Source organism: Panthera tigris, chromosome B1 (genome assembly GCF_018350195.1).
Source record: "Panthera tigris isolate Pti1 chromosome B1, P.tigris_Pti1_mat1.1, whole genome shotgun sequence".
In the NCBI taxonomy this organism is placed as follows: Eukaryota; Metazoa; Chordata; class Mammalia; order Carnivora; family Felidae; genus Panthera; species Panthera tigris.
This window is the reverse complement of record NC_056663.1, coordinates 17,700,292-17,725,338: the sequence shown is the minus strand read 5'-3', so window position 1 is coordinate 17,725,338 and position 25,047 is coordinate 17,700,292. Positions and strand designations below refer to the sequence as shown.

General features: G+C 38.2%; 1 long non-coding RNA gene across 3 annotated transcripts in view; it reads left to right on the top strand.

The window, feature by feature from the left end:
* The window catches only part of LOC122237848, a 200,088-nt gene extending 176,437 nt beyond the window's left edge, over positions 1-23,651 (top strand). For all 3 annotated transcript variants that reach the window (XR_006216523.1, XR_006216524.1, XR_006216525.1), the window contains 3 exons: positions 10,367-10,464; positions 20,934-21,060; positions 23,568-23,651. This is a non-coding gene — a long non-coding RNA (uncharacterized LOC122237848). The remainder of the gene's footprint in view (positions 1-10,366; positions 10,465-20,933; positions 21,061-23,567) is intronic.
* The last annotated feature ends 1,396 nt before the right edge of the window (positions 23,652-25,047 follow it).

Here is a 25,047-nt window from a genome sequence, read left to right as displayed (position 1 = left end):
TGCAGGATACAAAATCCACATACAGAAATCTGTTGCATTTCTATACACCAATAATGAAGCAGCAGAAAGAGAAATTAAGGAATCAAACTCATTTTTAGTTGCACCAAAAACAAATCAGATACCAAGGAATAAACCTAACCAAAGAGATGAAAGTCCTGTACTCTGACAACTATAAAACACTGATGAAAGAAATTTAAGAGAACACGAAGAAATGGAAAGACATTCCATGCTCGTGGATTGGAAGAACAAATATTGTTCAAATATCTATATTTCCCAAAGAGATCTACACATTTAATGCAGTACCTATCAAAATACCAACAGCATTTTTCACAGAGCTAGAACAAACAATCCTAAAATTTGTATGGAACCCAAAAGACCCCAAATAGCCAAAGCCATCTTGAAAAAGAAAAGAAAGCAAAGCTAGAGGCATCACAATTCCCAACTTCAAGTTATATTACATAGCTGTAGTTATCAAAACAGTATGGTATTGGGGGGAAAAGGCAGCTAGATCAATAGAACAGAATAGAAAACGCAGAAATGAACCTATAGCAATAACTCTTTGACAAAGAAGGAAAGAATATCCAATGGGAAAAAGTCTCCTCAAAAAATGATGTCGGGAAAATTGGACAGTTACATGCAAAAGAATGAAACTGGGCCACTTTTTTACACCAGACGCAAAAATAAATTCAAAATGGATTAAATACCTAAATGTGAGACATGAAAACATAAAAATCCTATAGGAGAACACAGGCAGCAACCTGTTTGACATCAGCCTTACTGACTTCTTTCTAGGTATGTCTCCAGAGGCAAGGGAAACAAAAACGAAATAAATTATTAGGACATAATCAAGATAAAAAGCTTCTGCACAGGGAAGGAAACATCAACAAAATTAAAAGGCAGCCTACAGAATTGGAGAAGATATTTGCAAATGGCATATTCAATAAAGGATTACTATCCAAAATATGTAAAGAGCTTATAAAACTCAACACCCAAAAACAAATAATCCAATTAAAAAATGTGCAGAAGTCATGAATAGACATTTTTCCAAAGAATACAGCCAAATGGCTAACAGATACATGAAAAGATGCTCAATGTCACTCATCATCTGAGAAATACAAGTCAAAACCACAATAAGATACCACCCCAACCTGTTAGAATGGCTAAAATCAACAACACAAGAAACAACAGATGTTGGTGAGGATGTGGAGAAAGGGGAACCCTATTGCACTGTTCATGGGAATGCAAACTGGTGCAGCCATTCTGGAAAACAGTGTGGAGGTTCCTCAAAAAGTTAAAAATAGAACTTCCTTGTGATACAGCCATTGCATTACCAGGTATTTACCTAAAGAATACAAAAATGCAAATTCAAAGGGATAGATGTACATGTTTATAGTAGCATTATCTGCAATAGCCAAATGATGGAAACAGCCATACTTTCCATCACCTGATGAATAGGTAAAGAAGAAGTGGTGGCAATGAGATATACCACCTCATATCTGACAGAATGGCTAACACTAACGACTCAGGCAGCAACAGATGTTGGCAAGGATGCAGAGAAATATCTGTTTTGCACAGCTGGTGGGAATGCAAACTGGTTCAGCCACTCTGGAAAGCAGTATGAAGGTTCCTCAAAAAATTAAAAATAGAACTACCCTACAACTCCGCAATTGCACTACTAGGTATTTATCCAAGGGATACAGGTGTGCTGTTTCGAAGGGGCACATGCACCCCAATGTTTATAGCAGCACTATCGACAATAGCCAAAGTATGGGAAGAGCCCAAATGTCCATCGATGGATGAATGGATAAAGAAGAAGTGGTATATATATACAATGGAGTATTACTTGGGAGTCAAAAAGAATGAAATCTTGCCATTTGCAACCACGTGGATGGAACTAGAATGTATTATGCTAAGTGAAATTAGTCAGAGAAAGACAAAAATCATATGACTTCACTCATATGAGGACTTTAAGATCCAATACAGGTAAACATAAGGGAAGGGAACCAAAAATAATATAAAAACAGGGAGGGGGACAAAACATAAGAGACCCTTAAATATGGAGAACAAACAGAGGGTTGCTAGAGGGGTTGTGGGAGGGGGGATGGGCTAAATGGGTAAGGAGCATTAAGGAATCTACTCCTGAAATCATTGTTGCACTATATGCTAACTAACTTGGATGTAAATTAAAAAATAAATAAATTATTAAGAAAAAGGAAACTTCAACAACAACAACAAAAGAAGAATGCCTATCAATGCATTATATAATGCAATATAATTCAGCCATAAAGAATGAAATATTGTCATTTATAATGACACAGAGCTGGAGATTATATTGCTAAACAAAATAAGTCAGTCAGAGAAAGACAGATACCATATCATTTCACTCATATGTGGAATTTAAAAAACAAAACAAACAAGGAAAGGGGAAACAAAAGAGAGAGGCAAACCAAGAGACTCTTAACTGTAGAGAACAAAGGTTGACAGAAGGGAGGGAGGTGGGTGGGGGGCATGGGTGAACTAGGTGATAGGGATTAAGTAGTGCACCTGTGATGAATGCAGGGTGATGTATGGAAGTGTTAAATTAGTGTATTATACACCTGAAGCTAATATAATACTGTGTGTTAACTAACTGGAATTAAAAATAAAAACTTAAAAACATAACAGGAAGAACTGGAAAATCAGTTAAGCAGAGGCATGCAAATGATATTTTTGAATAATCAATTATGATAGAAACATAATTTATTAAGCTCACCTAGGGGTCTTACACATGTCTCTGTGGAAATCAGTAAACCTTAATTTTATCAACCAAACCGTATGCCTTGTGACACACAAATATTTGGAGAAGTGTTTGCAGGCGTGTAAACCCCATTCCCCTGTTGACATATAATCCCCTATAACTCCAGAGCTATTCTTCAGAGCAATGCGAAGGACTGTTTCCTGGGCTGTGTTCTTACTAAGGCAATGAATAAAGCATTTACTAACCTACCCTGAGTGCCTTCCTTTCAGTTGACGACATCTACAACTCATAATAAAAAAACCAAACAACCCTGTGGTGGCTGGGTGGCTCAGTCTGTCAAGCATCCAACTCGGTCTTGGCTCAGGTCATGATCTCACGGTTCCATGGGTTCAAGCCCCACATCAAGCTCTGAGTCAGCAGCACAGAGCCTGCTTGGGATTCCCTTTCTCCCTCTCTCTCTGCCCCTCCCCGCTCATACTGCTTCTGTCCCTCTCAAATAAAAAATAAAACTTTAAAACAAACAACCCAATTTAAAAATGGGTAAAGGATATGAATAGACATTTGCCCAAAGAAAATATAAAAAATATCCAGTAAGCATTTGGAAAGATGCTTAACATCATAAATCTTTAGGTAAATGCAAAGCAAAATCATAGTAAGACATAACTTCACGCACTCTAGAATGGCTCTAATCAAAATTCAGATAATAACAAGTGTTGACAAGGAACAATTGGAATCCTCATACATTGCGGAAGGGAATGTAAAATGATGCAATCACTTTGGAAAGCAATGTTTCTTTTAAAAAGTTAAATATAAACTTAGCATCTGGAATAAAAATTCCACTCTTGGCTATCTACCCAAGAACAGTGTAAACTTAAATCCGCACAAAGGCTTGCAACTGAATGTTCGCAGCAGCGTATTCATGGTAATCCAAAATCAGAAACCCAAATGTCTACCAACTAGTGAACTGATAACAAAAGCAATGCTGTATATCTATACATTGGCATACTGTTCGTACTGTTCAGCAATAAAAAGGCATCGGCTACTGACACATATACAACACAGGTGAACATCAAAATCATCTAAGTGAAAGAAGCATTCAAAAAAAGACCCCCTGTTGTATTATTTGATTTGTGTAAAATTTTTACACATGATCTTAGCCGAAAGGCCAAGAAACAATTTTTGTATAAAATTTTTAGAACAAGCATATCTGTAGAGCTGAAAGCAGTCAGTGCTTGGCCTGGGGCTGGGGATCGGAGAGGCGATTGACTACAAATGGACATGAGGAACTTATTGAAGTGCAGGAAAACATTTTAAAACTGGGGTGTAGTGATGATTACACAGTTTTATAAATTCACTAAAAAACATTGATCTCCACACATACAACGGGTGTATTTTCAGATAAGGAAATAATACCTAAATAAAGCTTGATGGTTAAAAACAAACTTTGGCTTCTCTCTTGAAAGAGAAAGAAAAAGGGGTGCCTGGGTGGCTCAGTTGGTTAAGCGTCTGACTGTTGATCTCTGCCAGGTCATGATCTCACCCTTCTTGAGATCAAACCCTGAGGACAGAGCCTGCTTGGGATTCTGTCTCCCTGTCTCTCTGCCTCTCTCTCTCTCTCTCTCTCTCTCTCTCTCTCTCAAAATAAAGTTTAAAAGAGAGAGAGAGAGAGAAGGAATTGGTGAACATTTGAATACATTTGACTTAGAATTTGACTATAAATAATAGTTTTAAAAAACTGACCCACTCTTAGGCCTCCGTGTGTGTATATGTGTTAATGAGCAACGTACTGACATAATAACACTATTTTTTTCCCTTGGTGTTTCTGAGGAAAGTGGAAACTTTCATTATATAATGATTCCAGGTGCAAGGGTTTGGGGGGGGGGGGTGCAGTTGGCCTTCTGGGGAATTTGTGGCTGTCCACAGAGTGTCTGGGCGGTCAACAGGAGGGCACATGACGCACATATAACAAGGGCCTGGGCTGACACTGGTGGTTCCGTATCTGTGAAAGCACTTTCCCCAGCCCTCTCCCACTCCCCATTCTGTCAGTGCCCATCAGCACCCCTTGGCATGGTCAGTGCCTCCCCCCACCTCTGTCCAGATGCCCAGCTTCAGGTTCCTGTGAGGAATATGAAGGTGGTCTTCATGAAGCATATGGTTCCGTTTTGTTGATTTGGTCCAGTTGTTTGAAAACATCTTGTCTTAAATAGCATGCTATTTATCATATTTCACTATCTTTCAGTAGAAGTTTGAAGAGGGGGAAACAAATCAGACATTTTCTTGATTTAATCTTAGTTTCTCAAATTTGAGAAATTGTTTTATTACTTTACAGTGGAAAAGAAGATTGCACCCCCTTTTTTGTTTTACTACATCTGTAAGAGCATGCATTGTTGTGATAAATTAAATCTGGCAAGGATTAAAGGAAAATTCTCCCCCTAAGTGATCATGCAGCTTAAAGCAACATCAGTAGGTCAACTAAACCATCCCTCTGCCAAAGACAGACGGTGCTTAAACCACACCCAGACAAATGAAAGTTTATTCTATTTTTAAAGATTTCCAGGGGAGAGGATCATTGGAATTTTTGCCCCTTAAGGCATTTAGTCTGTCTGAGAAATTCATTTTACATAGGAACATGATAGAAACAAAGAGAACACAATTGTCTGGCTGCCAAATCCTAGGATTTTTATTATTATTATTATCATCATTCTGAAATACAAAGGACAGAGTGGAAGATAAAATTCATGCACTGTGTCTGGTATGTTTCCGATTAATGAAACAGACTCTTATATTTTATTAAGGTTAAGTAACCGAGCCCAGCCAAGAAGCGGAGTTTTGCATTTTAATTTGGGGAGTTTTGACAATAATAAGGCTGCTGAACATAAAGAAGTTAAAGCCAAGAACTGTTTTCTCTAGAATTCTATGCTTTTCTTCAGCTGTTACACTAAAGGAATTGTAGTTTAGCCAGTGAGAACCTCATAAATTTAAAGTATTTATGGGGGCATTTTCAATTATTATTCTGAGATATAGAACATCCTCTTGCATAAATGGAAAAGTCAGTTCACAAGTGGTTTAAAATGAGAAAGACTGAATAACAAAAAAGTTATCTGAATATACACACACACACACACACACACACACACACACACACATATATATATATATATATAGCTTCTGGGCATATTTTAATTTAGAAGAAATCAATGCTTTTCTAAAATAATTTTAATTACTCAAATTGCCCATTGTCATTATGAGCTAAGCCTCATTCTTTTTCTAATTAAATGTGATCATTTGCTCAAATTATTCTCTTCTCAGTGGGTAATAGGCACAAACTGACCTTGTGAGAAGATCTAACTTCCCAACAATGAGTATTTCCCCTCACTCCAGTTTGTGATTAAAAAAAATAGGCGGGGTTGTTGGGGGCGGGGTGGGGAGTGTGGAGAACGAGCCAGTTTCGTAAATGCCCGCCCCCCCCCCCCCCCCCCCCGGCAGTGAGAGAAAATGCTTACTCCACACTCTCTGATGTAAGGGCCAGAGCTGAGAAGGAGGGAGTGGAGGAGACTGTCTGTCTGAAGGAGGAGCTAGCTGGCCGCCCAGCCTCGCCCAGATCCCAGGCCTCTGAGCTGCTGCAGAAAGCAACTCTGCAGGATTCGCTCCCTCTGTTCCCCTGGCCACCAGCCCCTCCCTTCCTCTCCCTTACCTTCACCCATGTAGACAGGAGCTAATATATAAACAAATGTATGAAAATTCCAAAGTTGAGTTTTGTCCAAGGTAAATCTTTAACCCTTCTCTCTCCCATATTTGCCATCTCACTCAAAAGATATTATAGCGTACATGTTAGTCATTTGACTTCCTTGGGAGTCATAACCATTGGGCTCTTTAAAGACCAGGAGCATGTTGGGAAACTGAGGCAGAAGGGAAAGAAGGGGCCAGGAAGCGAGGAGACCTGGGGACATAGTCCGGAGGGGGAAAGGTGACCCCAGTGAGGATGACTGTGTGACTGTGACCACAACCAACTCATGCCCAGGAGCAAAAAGAAAGCAAGGCTCCCATTTGCTCACTTGGAACCCCAGGGGCTGTGACGTGGGCCCAGTGTGGGGGGCAGAAGTTGCCACGGGAAGACAGGCGTGTGGACTTTGGTTTCTGGTCTTGGCGCTCATGCTTTTTGCATGCGCACAGAAACTCTATGCCCAGGTCAGTCTTCAGATACCACAAAAGAAACTATAGAGTTCTAAGAAAAGTCAAGGTATAAACTGGCTTAGAAATCTTTGAATGCCTTAAAAGTCACACAACATTTAGAGCAGAGGAAAGCCAGAGATAAATACTGGTTTTCTTTTTTTAAGTTTGTTTATTTGATTTGATTTGATTTTTATTTTTATTTTTATTTTTTGACAGAGAGGGAGAGAGAGAGAGGGAGTGAGGCAGAGACAGAAGGAGACAGAGAATCCCAAGCAGGCTCCATGCTGTCAGTTCAGAGCCCGATGGGGGGCTTGAACTCACAAACCACGATATCATGACTTGCGCCAAAATCAAGAGTCGGTTGCTTAACAAGCTGAGCCGCTCAGACGCCCCATGTATTAGTTTTCATGAGTTCCATCATAAAGCATATTTTTTCTAGATCAGAGAAAACCCATTGAACAGAGATTAAAATATTCTTTTTGCAGTTTGGTTAATTCACTGATGATTTAAATAAAACATGGTTAATTCTAGGTTAAAGAAGATGTGCAATGGGCTAGAAGTAAGCAAACACCACTGCTGTTTGTGATATCCCGGCAGGGGCACAATTCTTATTCTGATTCTAATTCTAATTCTAATACCCGGCAGCGTAATTCTAATGGTAATAGAAAAGCAAAGCAGGAGAAAGACTCAGGTAAGGTAGGTCTTTGGAAATTATTTTCAACAAAAGACCTAAACAGAACTTGGCGTTTTCCTTCAAAGTACACAGTTGTAAAAAAGAATGGAAGCACAATTAAGCCCCCAAATGCTCTACATTCTTTTCCTGTTGTAGTATTATCAGCCTTTCTGATTTATACATATTTATTATCAAAGAAAATTGACCTTGATTTCACATCACAATTTAGCAACCCACCCACCCCCACCCCCAAAAAACTGCTATCTCTTTGAAAGAAGTTATTCCATGCTAAGGCTCGGTTGCATGTATCAACAGTTTAATTTTTGTCTGGAGTTTTTAAGTGGCAGTTAGGAAACAAGAGAGGACTCACTCTTTGAAAAGCAGAGCAGTGTCTGGCCATGTGCGTCTTCGGCTCCCTGGGAAAGTGATTTCAGATGGTCGGTTGTGGATGGCTCAGACTTCCTCAGCTCCCTCCCACACAGGCAAAGCATGCCTTTCCTGGGGCAGTAGGTTGAGAGAGGAGAGCTGTGATGTGCAAGGGTAGAGTCAGTAGTCACCTGTCCTCTCCAGGCTTCCAGTGCATTCCATCTAATCCCTAGCAGCCTAGAAGCAGGAGTTTAGAGTCACCCTTTTTTCCATCAGCGAGGAGGACAAATTTGGGAATTTTAAAATGGAAAAAGTGGTATTATGGATATTTAGACCTGAGATAAACACCTGGCATGGAGGGGAAAGGAGGAAGGGGAGACGGGAAAATGGTTTTTTTTGTTTTTGTTTTTGTTTTTTTTACTAGTTTAGAACTTTGCACGAGGTTTTGACTTAATAACTTAATAACTTTAGAACTTCTAATAGCGTTCTAAATAAATTGTTAGTGTCAGAAGGAATTAAGTAAGTGTTATTTACCTAAGAAAAGCCTTGTTTTCACTCTGTATTATTTTCTTATTTGATTTCTATGAAACAAGTTTCTCAAGAAAGTGAAGATTTGCCAAGAGAACGAGTAACAAATACATGACAGTGCTGTCACATGGGGTGCCCTCTGTGTACGGTCACAGCTGGCCTGGTCCTTCTCTCCCACAGCAGTTACGCTCTGTTTCCCACAAGGACCCCAAAGTCTTCCCGCTGCCCCACCGAGGTTGGAATGGCCTTGGCTATAGTGCAAAGGTAGAAAGGAGACCATCTCATATACAGAAACAAAAATTGAACGAGACAAACCTGAATTGCAAAGCAGTCAGGCAGGCCCAGCCGAAGGGCCCAGGGTGCCATCTTGCCACAGGATGTACTGCAGCCGGCAGCCTCCAGCTGAAGCCAACCTCAGTAGCCTCTTAATTCCAGACACACGTTGCTGTAGTGCAGCCACACCCACAGCAAACACTCTCCCATGGGAGTTGGGCGACACCCCCACCTCCAAGAAAAGAACTGTTGGCAAATAAGTTGATTTAAATCCTGTGAGGACAATAGTAAATATTAATGTTTCCATTTGCTGGGATTCTGAAACATGTCGGCCATCGGGAAGGGAGACGCTGTCCTCGATCACAATTCTGTAAGATAAGTAACCCATTCCTTAGGAAACTACATGCCAAAAAATTAAATGACTGGACTGTATCCACATAATCACCAAGTTGCAGAGGTTGTATTTGAACCTAATATTTCTGACTCTCCCAAGTTTTCACAACATCACTATGGATCTTTTAAATAATAATGCTACAGGATACCATTTATTGAGCACCTATTGTGAACCTGGTACTCTACTACACACTTTCTGTACATCGTCATATTTAATCCCCAACAGAATCTTTACTATTAGATAATGTTACTTTCTATGTTTGACCTCATAAAGGTAAAATGTTTGATGACCTAGGTAGGTAAGGTTTGGGGACGGTTATTATCAGTGTTATAGTAACCATGATGGATCTTTGTCTCCTCATTTTGTTCAGGGAATAGATTGCATTTAATGTTGTCTATGTCTTGACAATTGTATAAGGCTTTCTTGAAATACTAGCTAACACTGTGCTCTTTGTGCATCTTTGACCCACAGGGAATAATGACTGCATTAAACTGGTGATATTGATTGAGAAAATAAGTTTTGGAATCATCCCAATCTGGTTTAGAATCTAGGCTCTGTCACATAAGCTACATGGCCTTGTAGATACTCTTTAATATTTCTAAGCTCCCATTTCCCCATTTGTAAATTATAGATAATAATACCTAACTCATAAGTATTCTCGTTGTGCAAATCAAATCAAGCAATGTCCATAAAACACTTAGCACTGTGTCTGGCATCTACTAAGTGCAAAATAATTGGTAGTTGTAGTTATTTTACAACAACGAGTAATCACATTTTATTGACTGCATCAATTAGAATTCAATATAGCTGCCTTTAACAGAAAAAAAAAAAATGTCATTGCCTAAAGAAGAGAGATGTGAACTTCTCTCTCATGTAAAAGCAGCACAGAACAGGCCACCAGGACATATATGGTGACTCTGTGGTATCATTAGGGAGACCCAGGATGTTGCCCTTGTTCTGTCATCTAGGCAATGGCTTCCATTCTCAACGTCAGTTCATGTCCAAGGTGATTCTCTGGCTTAAGCCAGCACATCTGAGTCTTGGACCTAAAGGAGGAAAAAGCTTCAGTTAGCTTCCCAAAGTCCCATGCCAACTCATTTGCTTCTTTTTTGTTTGTTTGTTTGTTTTTGTTTTAGTTCCATGACCTTAGTTCCATGATGTGATCTGTTACATGACCACACCATGCTACAAGAAAACTGAGAAATGTTCTCTTTTATTCCAGGACAAATTATGCCCTGTTAAAAGTATCAAGATTTGTTTCTAAGGAGGAAGGGAAAAAATGGATGTTGGAGGAAGCAGGTGACAGTCTCTGCGACACTGGTAAGAATGATAGCACCCTGATCAGAGCATGTCAGGGCTGATGGAATATTCGTGAGCCCTTAGTTCCATCATTTCATTTTAAAGATAAGTGAACTCTCATCCAGGGAGATAATGGGATATATGAGGGATTGCGTGGTGAATCCATGGCGGTGGCCAAATAAAACTCAGATCTCTGACTTCCAGGTGGGCCAGTGTACTTCCTGCCAAATTCATTTTCATTCTAATAAATGACTTTGGGTTTTTGAAAATCCCCTTTTAGAGAGATACTACCTAAGTCTTTATATCAAGGCTTCTAGTTCTCATTTTGTCTCTTGCATTGGTTAATAGCTGGTCACTAGTCAACGTAGAACATATTTGCCATTATAAGTAGTGTTTATAATCACTAATAGCCATTTTACCAAAGGCAATAAGTATAATCCTGTCAGCTGCTCCATAAATATAATTTTAATACGCTTAATTATTTTTTTAAAATTCTCTTTGGAGTCCCTTCCATTATTCTTTCAGTCTGAAATTTATCTTCTGAAGATGTGGTTTGCCCTTCCCGAGGTTACAGCTTGTGGAAATGTTATAGGTCTGCGTTTGCAAGCTTGTATTTTTATTAAAGGAAACTTAGTTAACATGGTTCTATCTCATTTAAACTAAAATCTGTGTAATACTAGAGTGCTATTTGATATCAATAGGGCCCTTTTAATAGGCTTTTAAAGAAGCTTTTATTTCTAGAAATAGGAAGCTATGTATTGCCTGAAAACACCCTAGTAGAGGAACATAAGTAGTGAAAGATTAGAATTGTTAAGTCCAGGCCACTGATTTTTATATGAACCCTAAATTAGAGTGAATTCTCTAGCTCCTAATTAAAAAGGTTTTAATCACAGACAAAGAATAAAAAGCACAAAAGAACATGTAGCATAAGGAAAGAAATTATAATTATTTAGTTGGGAGGAAGCTGTGTTGGGAAAAAAATCTGTGCAGTCACATTAACTTGTCATACCTTCCAAGCATGATTTCAAAGTGAAACATAAGAATTGTCTTGTCCCTAGAAACCGGAATTTACCTCAATCACAGATTTATTTGAAAATTATTTAGTAGGGGGGGGGGGCGCCTGGGTGGCTCAGTCGGTTGAGAGCCTGACTTCGGCTCAGGTCATGATCTCAGGGTTTGTGGGCTCGAGCTCCACGTGGGGCTCTGTGCTGACAGCTCAGAGCCTGGAGCCTGCTTCTGATTCTCTGTCTCCCTCTCTTTCTGCCCCTCCCCTGCCCGTGCTCTGTCTCTCTCTCTCAAAAATAAATAAACATTACAAAAAATTTTTTTTTAAAGAAAATTATTTAGTAGGGAATTCCGGATTTTAACAGCATGTCTTCTCATGGAAGATGTTGATCCTAAGTTGGTAAATGAAGGAAAAAATACAACAGGCTATAAATACAACCTAGAAAAACATTTTTTTGTTTTAATAACATACATAAGCATGTATATTTAAAAGGTTCTAGAAGGATATATACCTAGATATTAATATATTAATAGTAAATATCTAGGGTGGTGTAATTGTGAGAAATTGCCCCCTTTTTCTTATCTGTATCTATATTTTAAATATCTACTATTTTTCTAAGAGGAAAAAAAGAAATGTTTATGTTTTCATTTTAAATGATGCACCTGATGACAACTGGTTTTGAAAGAAAGAAACTAGTTTAATTCCCTAATGCATTCATTTTCATGAATGAACAAAATTCATCCAATGGCAGGTTTATATTGTGTGGACAGAATATCTATATGTACTTGAAAAAAATATGGCTCCATTTATCCAAAAAGCATTTAATCCTTCAAGGTGTCATAATTTGTCTATTCCTGTTTTTCCAGAATCTGAAGGGTAAAACAAACAAACAAACAAAAAAAAAACCAAAAAACCTCTTTATTTTACAGATGTCCAGATGATGGTACTATTACTTTTATGTGGTAGGTTGAGGAACAAATGAAAAGTAGAAAAGTATTAAGTTCATTTGAATTTACTAGTGTTTAAAAATGAATTTATATTTTGTTATATTTGAAAATTAGTAGCACAATTGACGTATAGTATTTATTCAATCTATAAACAATGGTAATATTCTTGGCACGTATTTGATGATCACTGATACTAATTCCAAACACTCAGAGTCCTGAGATCCACAATGGTACATCCACTCAGGTCCTCACCCTCTCCACCATGTGTTCAACCTGAATTATCTGCCTCTTAATTAAGAAAAATAATTTTTCCCAGAAACCGGTCTCATCCTTATACCGATAGTCCCCTTCTGCCCATGCTTTCTCTCACCTGAATGCCTCTTCTCTCTGCCAAGAAGCAGGAGATAATGATCAGAGGTAGAGATCCAGAAAGAGCCAAAAATCAGGGCATTGAATGAAAGAACAGAGAGTATTAGGTGATGTCTCATGTAGTACAGATCAAATGGACGTGCTGACATCGTGCTTCAAAGCCCTTCTCCCAGGTGTTCCACAGTGCCCCGCGTGCCCTTGAGCTGCCTCCATCATAGGCTACACAAAGTCTTCATTACAGGCACTGCACTTCAAACCCTTTTGTGCTTTGTCCTTCTTACATGTGTAATAGCAATCTGGCTTGAGCACGGACTATGTTCCCTCTGTGTCCATTTCCGGTCAAACACTACAGACTGATAGCAGAGTCCAATAGACGTCTATACTCATTGGGCTGAAAATCTTCTTGGAAAATGACTTGGTTTTTTAGGACTCAAACACGTTGTCAGGTATAGAAGATGCACAAAACTGCCTCTGTGAGGTTTATTTGAATCTGTGGTCAAGGATCCTTCTAAGAACTTATCCTACAGCTTTATAAGCTGACTGGCCACACTTCTTAGGAGATTCAAAAATGAGTAATGATTGAGTGCCATATCAGTTAAATTTATCCTCAGCCCATTTTCATAGGAAAAAGACAGCTGCGAGTCAAAGGTGAAAACCTTGAATCCTGAAGTCTCTCTAAATCGTTGGGCTACAATAGAGTTACTTCAGAAGCATCTCAAGTAGATTATGACTCAGAGGGAAACAAGGCAAAGCAGCGGGTGTGTCAAACAAAGTCAGAGTGCCCAGGGGTAAACCGATTATCACATAGAAATGTAGACTCTGTGCTTGCAGTTTAGGTTTATTGGTTTACGAAACAGCTTACCGAGTCTTAAGCCACCAAAAAAGAAGTGAGAGTTGATAAATCCACCCTAAAATGATCGAGCTCCTTTGTGGTCAGCCTGCTTGCCGAGAGAGTAGCCGGCTGATGGTCACCATTCTCTTGCCATTTCTGACTTGGCAAAAGCTAAGGATGCTGTACAGGGCAAATAAAGCATGTGTTCCCAAACCTCAGGTGTTATACTTTTTTTTTTTTTTTTCTTTTGGTATTTCTTGTATTTCTTCTCTGTTAAAATTGTACCCAAAAAACTCTCTCTTAAATTATGCTGAATTCCTTCTCCGGGCAATTCTTGGGTTTCATTATTCTGCATGTCTGTCTCCTTTGATCAGATGAGTCCAGCAAGTGATCGTACTTTATAGGGATATTTTACCAGAGAATGTGACTTCTTCTCTTGGTTTATCCATCCGTGATCTGCTTGTGTGTACTGATATGTAAGTGGGCAGCACCCAGGCTGGACAATTCTCTCCCAAGGACTGGCTGTTGAACACTGGTTCAGCAAGGCAGGCTTGCCTAGAGCCCAACCAGACCCATAGATCCACAGTTACCTTCCCCTGGAATGTTTCCAGCTTTGAGTGAGACTTTCATCAAGCCCTGGGTCTATGCCTGGGCCTCTCCATATGCCTTCCTCCGTGTTATGGGATGAAAATGTCCAGGAGCAAATGTACCATGTATAATGTCTAAAAGACAGAATATAGGGATTTTATCAGGAGAGTACAAAATCCAGACTCGGCTCCACCACTGTGTCAGTTTTCTACTGCTACTATAACAAATTGTCACAAACTTAGTAGCTTAAAACAATGTAGTTACAGTATCTTACAGTTTTGAAAGTCAAGTCCGAAAGCAGTCTCATGGGACTGAGGGCAAACTGTCAGCAGACTTGGTTCCTTCTAGAGGATCTAGGGGTCAATCCGTTTCCTTACCTTTTCCCACTTCTATAAGCCAAGTACATCCCTTGGCAGGTGGCCCCTCTTCTGTCTTCAAAGCCAGTAGCATAGCATCTTGCTTCCAGCATCATAGTACCTTCCTCTTCTGCAATCAAATCCCCCTTTCCCTCTTGCTTGTAAAGACCCTGTAATTACATTGAGGGCCCACCAGAATAATCTCTCCATGGGGAGATCCTTAACTTTATCATATTGGCAAAGTCCCTTTTGCTCTATGAGGTCATTCTCGAGTTTCTGGGATTAAAACATAGACGTTTTTGGAGGCATTATTATTCAGTCCAGCACAGCCAGCAAATAAGGATGTTTATGGTTGCGTTAGGCAGCATTCTTCAAGAAACATAACCAATAAGATATATATATAATATATATTATGCATTAATTAATGCCATATTAAATACCTTTAAATCTTATATGAAATCTCTTTCTAGACATATAATTATATATAACACATATAATTACATCTCTTACATTAATTCTCTTTTTAGATATATAATTTATAAGTATAATGATATATTATTATGATCTATATGTAGAAAGAGATTTAATGTAGGGTATTGGTTCACCCGATTATGGAGGCTTAGAAGTCTCAACAAGCTACCATCTGCGAGGTGAAGACTCAGGAGAGCCAGTAGTGTGGTTTGGGAGCCCGGAAACTGGAGGGGTGATTGCGGGTCATGTAGACTCCAGTCCGAGTGTGGAAGCCTGAGAACCAGGACAGCTGAAGGCAGAAGATCTAATTCTCAGTTTAATCGGGCAGGCAGAGAGCAAATCCAAATTTCCTCTACCTTTTTGTCCTGTTCCAACCTTCAGTGAGCTGGATGACACCCACTCACGGGCCGGGGGGGGGGGGGGGGGGCGGGGGTGGATATCTGCTCTACTCAGTCTCCCTGTTCAAATGCCGACCTCTTTTGGAAATACCCTCACAGAACCAAATTAGTGTTTAACCAGCTATTTGGGCTTCCCTTGGCCCAATCAAGTTGACACATAAAATTAGCCATCACAATAGTACAAGATATTTTATATTCTAATAGACATTTCATATTCCATAGATATATAGCATATGATTCTTTGGCTGCAAAAGTGCCTATATTTTACTGTTAATGGAAAGAAAATAGACAAATCCTTGTCATCTGCACATGATTTTTCCCTTGGACATATAGTGCTTACACTGATGAATGGAATCAGTAGACTTTAATTTCAGTCTTTATTTAAAATACTCCTGAGTTAACCAAATTAATTGTTTGTCTACCTTTTTCTCATTTTGCCACGTAAGATGGAACTGTCCCACTCTAATTGTACTAAATTTGTTCTGAATTATTAAAATCCAAATGGACTTGTGGCCATTGACTTCTGTTATGCAAAAATCTAGAATTCATCAGGCAGGCATCAGCTTCTGTAGGTTAGAGGGTGGTGACAGTTGTGGGATATATAGCACAAACCCCAATGGACTATCAAATACATAGAGGAATTCATACCACATCGCATATTTTAGGTTTGTTAATGAAAATGGGATGTGAAAGAAGGGAATGAGAGTGCACTGATACATTTTTGTCAATGGAGGCTATTATTCAATATTATGAAACCAACTAATCAACATTTATGTGATTGAGAATTTTTATTACATCCTGAAAGGAAAAGGGTTTTAGTCCATTAAAAATTGATAAATCCTTTAAAACATCTTTGAAAGCCAAACTAAGTATAACTGTTACTTGTAGTCAATGCTAAAAATGAAAAAAAAAAAAAAAAAAAAAAAGAGCAAACTCATAAGATAGTGGAATGCTGTAGAAAGAACATTAGATTTGTAGAAAAAAGTCACAGATTTTCAGCTGTAATTATGCAACTTATAAGTCATGTACATTTAGGCAAATAGTTTGATTTCTCTGAGCCTCAGTTTCCTTATTTATAAAATATGAATAATATTATCTACTTCAAATGATTGTTACAATAAATAAATGAAATATTATATACCAAGTGTCTTGTGAAATGCTATAGAAAAATTAAGATGTTATTGTGAAGGGCCCACCAAGAACTATATTTACAAATAAATACATTGTTAACTAACATAGTTTGAAACATTTTAGCTGTTCTTAAAGTAAAAAGTTACAATAGCAAAACTCACTAGTAGCCCCGAGGACATCTCTAAACTCCCCATGTTTGTAAAGTCATTATTATAAAGAAATACCAACTTCTAGAAACCGTGCCAAAGTAGCTAAGGTGAATGACATCCAAGTAGGCCATTTTATTCAGGGTAAAAGTGGTCCAAAGAGTAGTTACAAAGATATTTACATGACTGGGAGTTAAAGAGGCAGAGAAATCCGAGGAGAAAACCACAATTTAAGCCATTGGAATCTACAAGTATTTTCATTTAATGCATATGTAGTGTCTTAATGTAACACATATTTCATGAGCAGACCATCTAATAACAAATTCTAGAATATGAAAAACTAGTAAGGGTAAGCATTACAAACCCTGAAAAATAGGATTGTTATAAGGACATAGCCCCATGGCTCACTGAGTACCGCCCAGACCTATGCCATGTGATCCCCTAGCTGATCTCTGTCCAGCAACTAAAAGGTTAATACTGCCATAAATGGGCTTCTAGGACTCTCCCCCAGTGTGACAGCCTGTGTCCCTTCTGATTGGCCTACACCTGTGCTGCCCCACGTGTTCCATGTTCAGAATATCTGCTCACGTGTAGACCAACTGTTGTCCCTGGGCTGTGTCCAGAGGTCTGCCTTCCAGATCATGGACAGATCCCGATTCCTAATTACACACACCTTTTCCAAGTTTCCATGAGTCTGGGATTTCTGTTCATTGCCATCCCAGTGGGGGCATTATGTGTAGTAACCACTCACAAAATGGTTATTGTGAAATCACTCCCATATGTCCTACTTTCAAATAAGTAATCTTAGCTCCTTTACTTTGTCACCCACATATTATGTTTTACATGTTGTTAATAGTTTAGCTGTAGCATCCCCTACCCCCTGGAACCTTTACATTTATTCACCATTCTCTTCAAGTGAGCAAATTAAATCTGTAAATAATTTTTATTTATTCAATAATATTTATTCAACCTGAATATACTGTAGATTGTTGTGTTCTAAGTATAAGCTACAATTGTTTGCTTATTCATAATAAAACTAATATTGGTTGTAAAAAATGCACATGTTCCATTTATCAACTTCCTCAGAGGTAAACACTATTCGTGCTTTTATCATATGCTTTCTAACAATGTTCAACATACATAATCAAATCTTATTGTATATGTTGTTCTACAGCTTGCGTTTTTCCCTGACAACTTCATGTGGCCCTCTTTTCATGCCAGTACAACTAAAGTCCTGTTGATAGTCATTTAGATAATCCAATTACAAAAACGTTTTTAAAATGTTCTTCAATAATCATCTTTAGAGGGATTGATACACATATTTAAATTTTTCTCTAACCATGTTTTACTAGTTAGACTAGGTAATGTTTATTTTTATGCCTTACTAAAGACTCTTGCTCTTAAGCGTCATTGTACAGAAAACATTTAATTTATTAAATTTATTTAAGTTTATTGGAAATCTAGTGATAGGCTGTACAAATTTCAAGAACTTTTCTGGAAATAAATTGCAGATATTCTTGAGTGCTAGACTGAAAACCCTAATCTACATGGTGACTTAAAAAAAATTACATAATGCACAAGGGAGTCAGCAAACATTCACCGAAAGCCTAGTTTGTGCTGAGTACTTTTCTATCCCATTCAGATAAAATTCTGTGTCCTTGGGTATTTCACCATCTCACAAAGAACACAATCAGTTGGACAGGCATTTGATTTCTGAGAGAGGGGGAGGATGCTATATTAGAGGTGTCACCCAGTGTTTAAGAACCCAGAAAAGAGGTACCTAGCCCACCCCAAGGAGGACACAGAGGATGCCTCAGACAATGAGTAGGATGAAATGTGGCCAAGGAGGAGGCCAGGAGAAAATGGGCCAGAAGAATGCAGAAATATTCAGAAGCCCAGAGATAACAAAAATTATGGCGTATTCAGGACCCTGAAAGCAGTTAGCATGAAGAGCAGAGGAAATTAAAAAAAAAAAAAAAAAAGTCAAAGGGTGAGAACTAGAAAGGGAAGAAGGAACTACCACAATTCCCTATAAACTATAAATACAAATACTTCTTTTGGAAAGTAAACCTTATTAAAATAATATTTATGCAGTATAACATCAGTAACAATATCTTTCTCTCCTACAAATACCTGGATTTTAAATGATATATTACCATAAAATTTATTAAGGAGCAGGAAACAGGTTCTCCTAAACTGATAATGTCATCCAAAAAACTAGATCAAATTTTATGGAGAACAATCTGACTCTGTCAAGAGTGTTTAACGGTTCTCCCACCCCTTTATACAAATGTTTATTTCTAGCAGTTTGACACAAGGTATAATCATATTCTGGTATGCTTAAATTTTATGTAATTAAAAAGGAGCTAATAATATTTAAATACACAAATGTTCATCAAAGAATTACTCATAATAACAAACCCCTCATCAAAGAATTACTCATAATAACAACAAGGAAACTATATAAATGATGAAATATAGAAAGTCAGAGAAATTAATTATGTTGCTTAACATAATTAAAACTTCCATTAAATGCATTATATTTAAAAGTATTAAATTATACAATAGTATGTACTGTTCAATTTTAATTTGATAATAATAAATATAAAAATCTTTAATGAAATTAAAGAACTAAATATAAAAGCCAGTATGAAAATATTATATATATATATATATATATATATATATATAGACTCAGACACTCAACCGACTGAGCCATCCAGGTGCCCTGATGGCTCAGTCGGTTCAGTGTCCGACTTGGCCTCAGGTCATGATCTCTTGGTTCGTGGGTTTGAGCCCCACATGGGGCTCTGTGCTGACAGCTCAGAGCCTGGAGCCTGCTTCAGATTCTGTGTCTCCTTCTCTCTCTGCCTCTCCCCTGCTTGTGCTCTGTCTCTCTCTGTCTCTCAAAAATGAATAAATGTTAGAAAAATTATATACATATATATGTGTATTTTTTATTTAAAAGGATTTATGCAACAGTAAGTAATTATTTTTTAGAACTGAGTTAATTATTATCTTTCCCTTTTTTTCTGTATTTTCCTAATTTTCTACAGTGAGCATGTATTAATCTCACAATTAGAAAAAAAAAAAACTCCTCTAAAATTGAAATAAATAACACACAGATAGATTAAATATCCAGTGTACCAAAAATGAATTCCATCTTACTATAATAAATTCTTTGTTAGCCAGTGCTTTTATTGTGTATCAGCTCTGTGGATTGAAGAAGGTCATTACCTACGTGCCCTTCATCAAAATGAATGTTTAAAACATCTTTCTATTTAATACTGTCTCAAAGGGATTTGGCAAAATGCCTGCTTGAATGCATTATTAAATATGTCTATGAGGATGCTGGTTGATTTTATAAGTCGACTTCAGAAGACAATGCAGGCATCACAACATTCTAAAGTGAATTATAACCAAATTGCTTCCAGTCAATGGTACCTTGATGGCCCTTATATAAACTGTGTCAACGCAGTCATTCTAGTGGATCTCCATCATCAGAATTTGGCTCATGGGGAAAATATTGTCTAAATATTTTCCATTCCTATGACCATTTTATTTGTTTAAGTAGAGATTTTTCAACCCCTGAGAAAAGAGCTCTTATGGTCTAGGGCTGTCAGTGACCACCAATGAATGCTTTGATCACCACTTCAAACATTTTAATTAATTATATAAAATTAGTGTGCTGGCCTCAGCTAAATTGGCCCTGTAACGTAACCTTTGTTAGAGAAGATACCTTGAGAAAAATAAACTTAGCAACTATGTATTGGTTGGTACCAAGTTCCAAGGACTTAGTAGGCACAATCCCTCCTCAAGAGGAACTCACACGTAAATGTTTATGTCAGATCCAGTGCGAACTCGAATACAACAGATGGCTCTTATGAAGGGCAAGGAATTGGAAATTCACTGGGGAGCCATGAAGATCCAAGGCTGGTATAACATGATACAAGGGAAACTAGGCAATCAGATGAGTTGGAAATGAATTTTAACATAGTGATAGAATTTTCAGAAACTGAAATATTATTGCATTTACCCATGAAAACGTAAAGTAAATTCCTTATCTTTGCTCTCCTCCTCACACATCGAGATATTCATTCGGCCTTCAACTAATTTTATCAGTGCTCCAAGAATCCCATTATTTTAGGAGCTGCTTTATCTATCTCATCTTATTTTATTGTGAAATTTTCCCTTACTATGAAAGAATTTTGTGGAATTCTTTACTAAAATGTGAATTATTTTTCAGGTGTTTCAATAATTTCATGGATGGAGTCTAACGTGCACCCAAAGTTGTTATAAATCAAGGATGGGAGTTACCACTGTATACACCACTGCAATCGTTAAATGGAGTGAAAATGTGATGCTTGAGTCAAGTATGTCTGCAAGGAATTGTGCCGTATTTGATTGTATGTTTTCATTTTATAGAAGAATATTGCAAGCTTCCAAATTGGGTATAAAATGACAAATTGTTACATGACTACTTTTATCTATAAGACAAGGGAGTTGAACAAAATTATTTCTAAGTTCCCTTCCATTTTTAAAATACCATGATTCTACCCTTTTTACTCACAACATGACAGTAATGGCTGCCCAACGCCACGGCAGCACAGCAAGAATGGTTTTTAATGGCCACTGACTGTCAACTATCATTTTCCATGTCAGTGGCCCAGAAAAAGTCTTGAGGTCCATTTGGAACTTCTAGAAAGTAAGGCACTAGAAGCATAGACTAAAGTAAAGTTTTCCTTTTCGAGGTTGCTTCAGAGATGGTTTTTATTCAAGTAACTCAAGAAAGTATATCTTAATGGAGCCTGGATATTTTGGACAAACCACAAAAAATTTCATCATCCCTGCAAATAGAAGTGAATAATTAGAGTAATGATGACCAATCTTTTGTGCCGTCTCTCAGAAAGTAAAATGCGTCTCCAGATTTTCCCCAAAAGTTGTCTTGGCAGGGTGAGGCTGGAACCTGAATGTTTCTTCAGTGTGGGCAGGTAAACAGCATTCTCCTCTTCTGCCAGGATTCATTTACCTTATAATGTTTTCTGGAAGATGGAGAAGGTTTTCGGGGCTAGAAGGGAGTGAAGGGAGAAAGGAGAAAATGGGGGGCATTGGAATCTGAACACTCCATCTGAAGAACGCAGTAAAAGTGTCCTGAAGATGTTGTGAGACTCTGAGCACAGGAAGCGTTGTACTGAGGCCCAAGTAACCTCACAGGGACTGGTCACACACAGTCTCCCTACTTGCTTGCAGAGAAACAAGACAAGTAGCATCTTAAGCAGAGGCTTGGGACTTAGGGACAGCAAACCTCCAGGAAGAATCTGCAAATAAAGAACACCAAGAGCTGTGTTCCTGAGTAAATCATTGCCACTTTGGGGATTCTTTTTTTTTTTTTTTTTAATGTTTATTTATTTTTGGGAGAGACAGAGACAGAGTGTGAGCGGGGGGAGGGGCACGAGAAAGGGAGACAGAATCCGAAGCAGGCTCCAGGCTATAAGCAAGCGGTCAGCGCAGAGCCTGACACGGGGCTCGAACTCACAAACTACAAGATGATGACCTGAGCTGGAGTCAGACGCTTCACCAACCGAGCCACCCAAGTGCCCCACTTTGGGGATTCTTGAGATCACTTGAGAAAAGACTGGTCCTGAGGTTCTGTCTGGCCAGGTGGGCACTTGTAGCTCATTAGAGTCGGAAGTCTATGTGAATATGATCACATTTGACTCTCAAGATAACAGAGGTCAGAATATTGATACTAAGCACTAAATGAATTTCAAAAGCAACTTAAATTAACTTTTTATTTTACATGAGGCTGCAGATGCTCTTTATATTGGTAAACGTGGAGATTAAGTTTGAGGCCAAACTAAAATTATTTTTTTAGAGTGAGTTAAGCTGAAATTTTAAAGTAGAGACATAGATTATTAGTTGTGTGCAAATAGTGTTACACACTAAGGAAGTGCTATCCCTGGCCATTAACTGTGGGAACTGGACATGTCAGTTCAACTCTCTGTCCTCATCTTTTTATTACAAAAAATAGAGAAATACTGTGATAATGTGATGCTCAAAACTTCCTGTAAGTTCTGTATTTCAAATATTCCATGATTCCATTAACTGCTTCTAAAAAACAAATATATATACATATATATATATATTTATATATATATGTATATATATACAGTATATATGTGTGTGTATATATACTTTATTTATATATTTATACACACAGATGCATAAATATTTCAATACACATGATTACATAAATATATGTCATCAAAAAGGGGGTTGGTGATTTGGGAGTTAAGTCCTTTGATTGCTTGGTTACTTTTACTTTTGATGTTTTGCATCAACAGTTATATTTATCAATATCCTGAGAGAACTAGTAAATTCCTATTATAGTTTGTCTGACCCCTGACTCCTCAAAAAGGATATTAATCGACATACCTTGCTGCAGACATGTTAAAAAACAATACCTTAGCATTCTGATTTTAGTCTTTAATTTTAAGTATCACCTCCATATAGACCCATGGAAGTATGCGAGGTATCCTTTTTCTAACCTGTCTTAATTTCTCAGTCTCATCCTCCATACCATAGTCACAAATTAGGACTTGAGAAAGACTTTGTCTTCTCTATACAATCTTCCAGCGAAAAGAGAAAAGGAACCCAAATGCCACTCTCCTCCAGGAGGGATGGCTCCTGAATGGACTCAGCAGATCTTTTTTTCTTTTTTTTGCTTATTCACACATTCAGCACAAATCACTTCAGTAAAATTATTGTTTCTGGTCTGTGCTAGTATTGAATTGAAGCATGTAGCATTGAAGCATACGAGTCTCACTGAAAATGAAATCTTAATTTGCTTCACTAATGGAACTCATTTTATTTCCTTTAGGCCCTGCCTTTGATTATTACCTTGCGACACAGAAAAAGCAGTGATAAAACACTTTAATTGATGACACCTCCATGGTATTTGTTACACCTGCTATAAAATAATTAGTTATTCAACTATAATAACTGCTTATTAAAGTGAAATGCAATAAATACTAGAAAATCTGTAAGACAATTTAGCTACTTAGGAAAGCTATGGTCTGTTAAGCTACCAAGAGCAAAGATCTGTCTCTGTTTGTGATCTGCAGTGTAGTCCCGTGTCAGTTTTTAATACCCTGTGTTGTGATACCCTCAGTTCAGTTATTAGCAAACAGGTGTCCTCATTATACCAAAAGTGTAAATGGCCATAAACAACTCCCCTGACAGCAGAGAAGCCAAAGACTCCATTCTCATGGAGAATCACTCTGTCGTGGAGATGATCACTCAGCCCCAGCCTGAGTGGGAAAGGTCTGCTTTCCTGTACGTAATGCCTGCCTGGGGAACAGATCTCACTTTGGAGACTTCCGTAAGCATTAAGATAAATTCTGTGTACAATGAATAATTCTAAGGCTCCCACCAGCGGCATCGTCTGGCTGCCGCTGCTGATGGTACTTAGCCGGCTGTGGGCAAGAAGTGCGTGCAGGCAGAAGGTGCTGCTAGCCTTCCCTACCAGTAGCTGAGGTATAAGTGGAGGGAAGACCATACATTTTAATAAACAAACAAGGTAGCCAGCAGACATTTTGTCTCTGTGTTTCCAAGGAAATTGGCTTCTGAAAGGGGGAAAGGAAAGACTACTTTTGAACTTTTGGGGGGCCCATCTAGAAGGAGATTACATAATCACAAGAGAAAGCACAAAAGAGCGCCAAGAAAATTGTTTTCCCCCTGCCTCCGTCTTCTGAAGTCATGTCACCTGCCCAGCTCACCTACTCTCTGGATCCCATACTTTCTGGTTTCTTTTATGTTCACAATTTTATTTACTTTTAATTTTTTTAATGTTTAGTTTTGACAGAGAGAGACAGAGAGAGAGACAGAACATGAGTGGGGGATGGGCAGAGAGAGAAGGAGACACAGAATCTGAAACAGGCTCCAGGCTCTGAGCGGTCAGCACAGAGCCCGACGCGGGGCTTGAACTCACGGACTGCGAGATCATGACCTGAGCCAAAGTTGGATACTCAACCAACTGAGCCACCCAGCTGACCCTGTTAACAATTTTAATGATAATAATTGCTTCATAAGTGCTGCTGTAAGTTCCGCTAGGAGAGTTTGATGACTTTGGAAGAGAGTTTTCTCACACACACACACACACACACACACACACCACTTATTCATCTTGTTAGCCCAAATGCCAATTACTTATATTTTAACAAAATTTATACAGTGTTTGTGTCTAGCTGGTCACTGAGATATGCAGTAGGGTGACTATATGTTAACTTAGACATTCAACAGCAGGCCATCTCTCGCTCTGTAAACATTCTGAAGTTGATTTTTATAACTTGTCTTTGTAG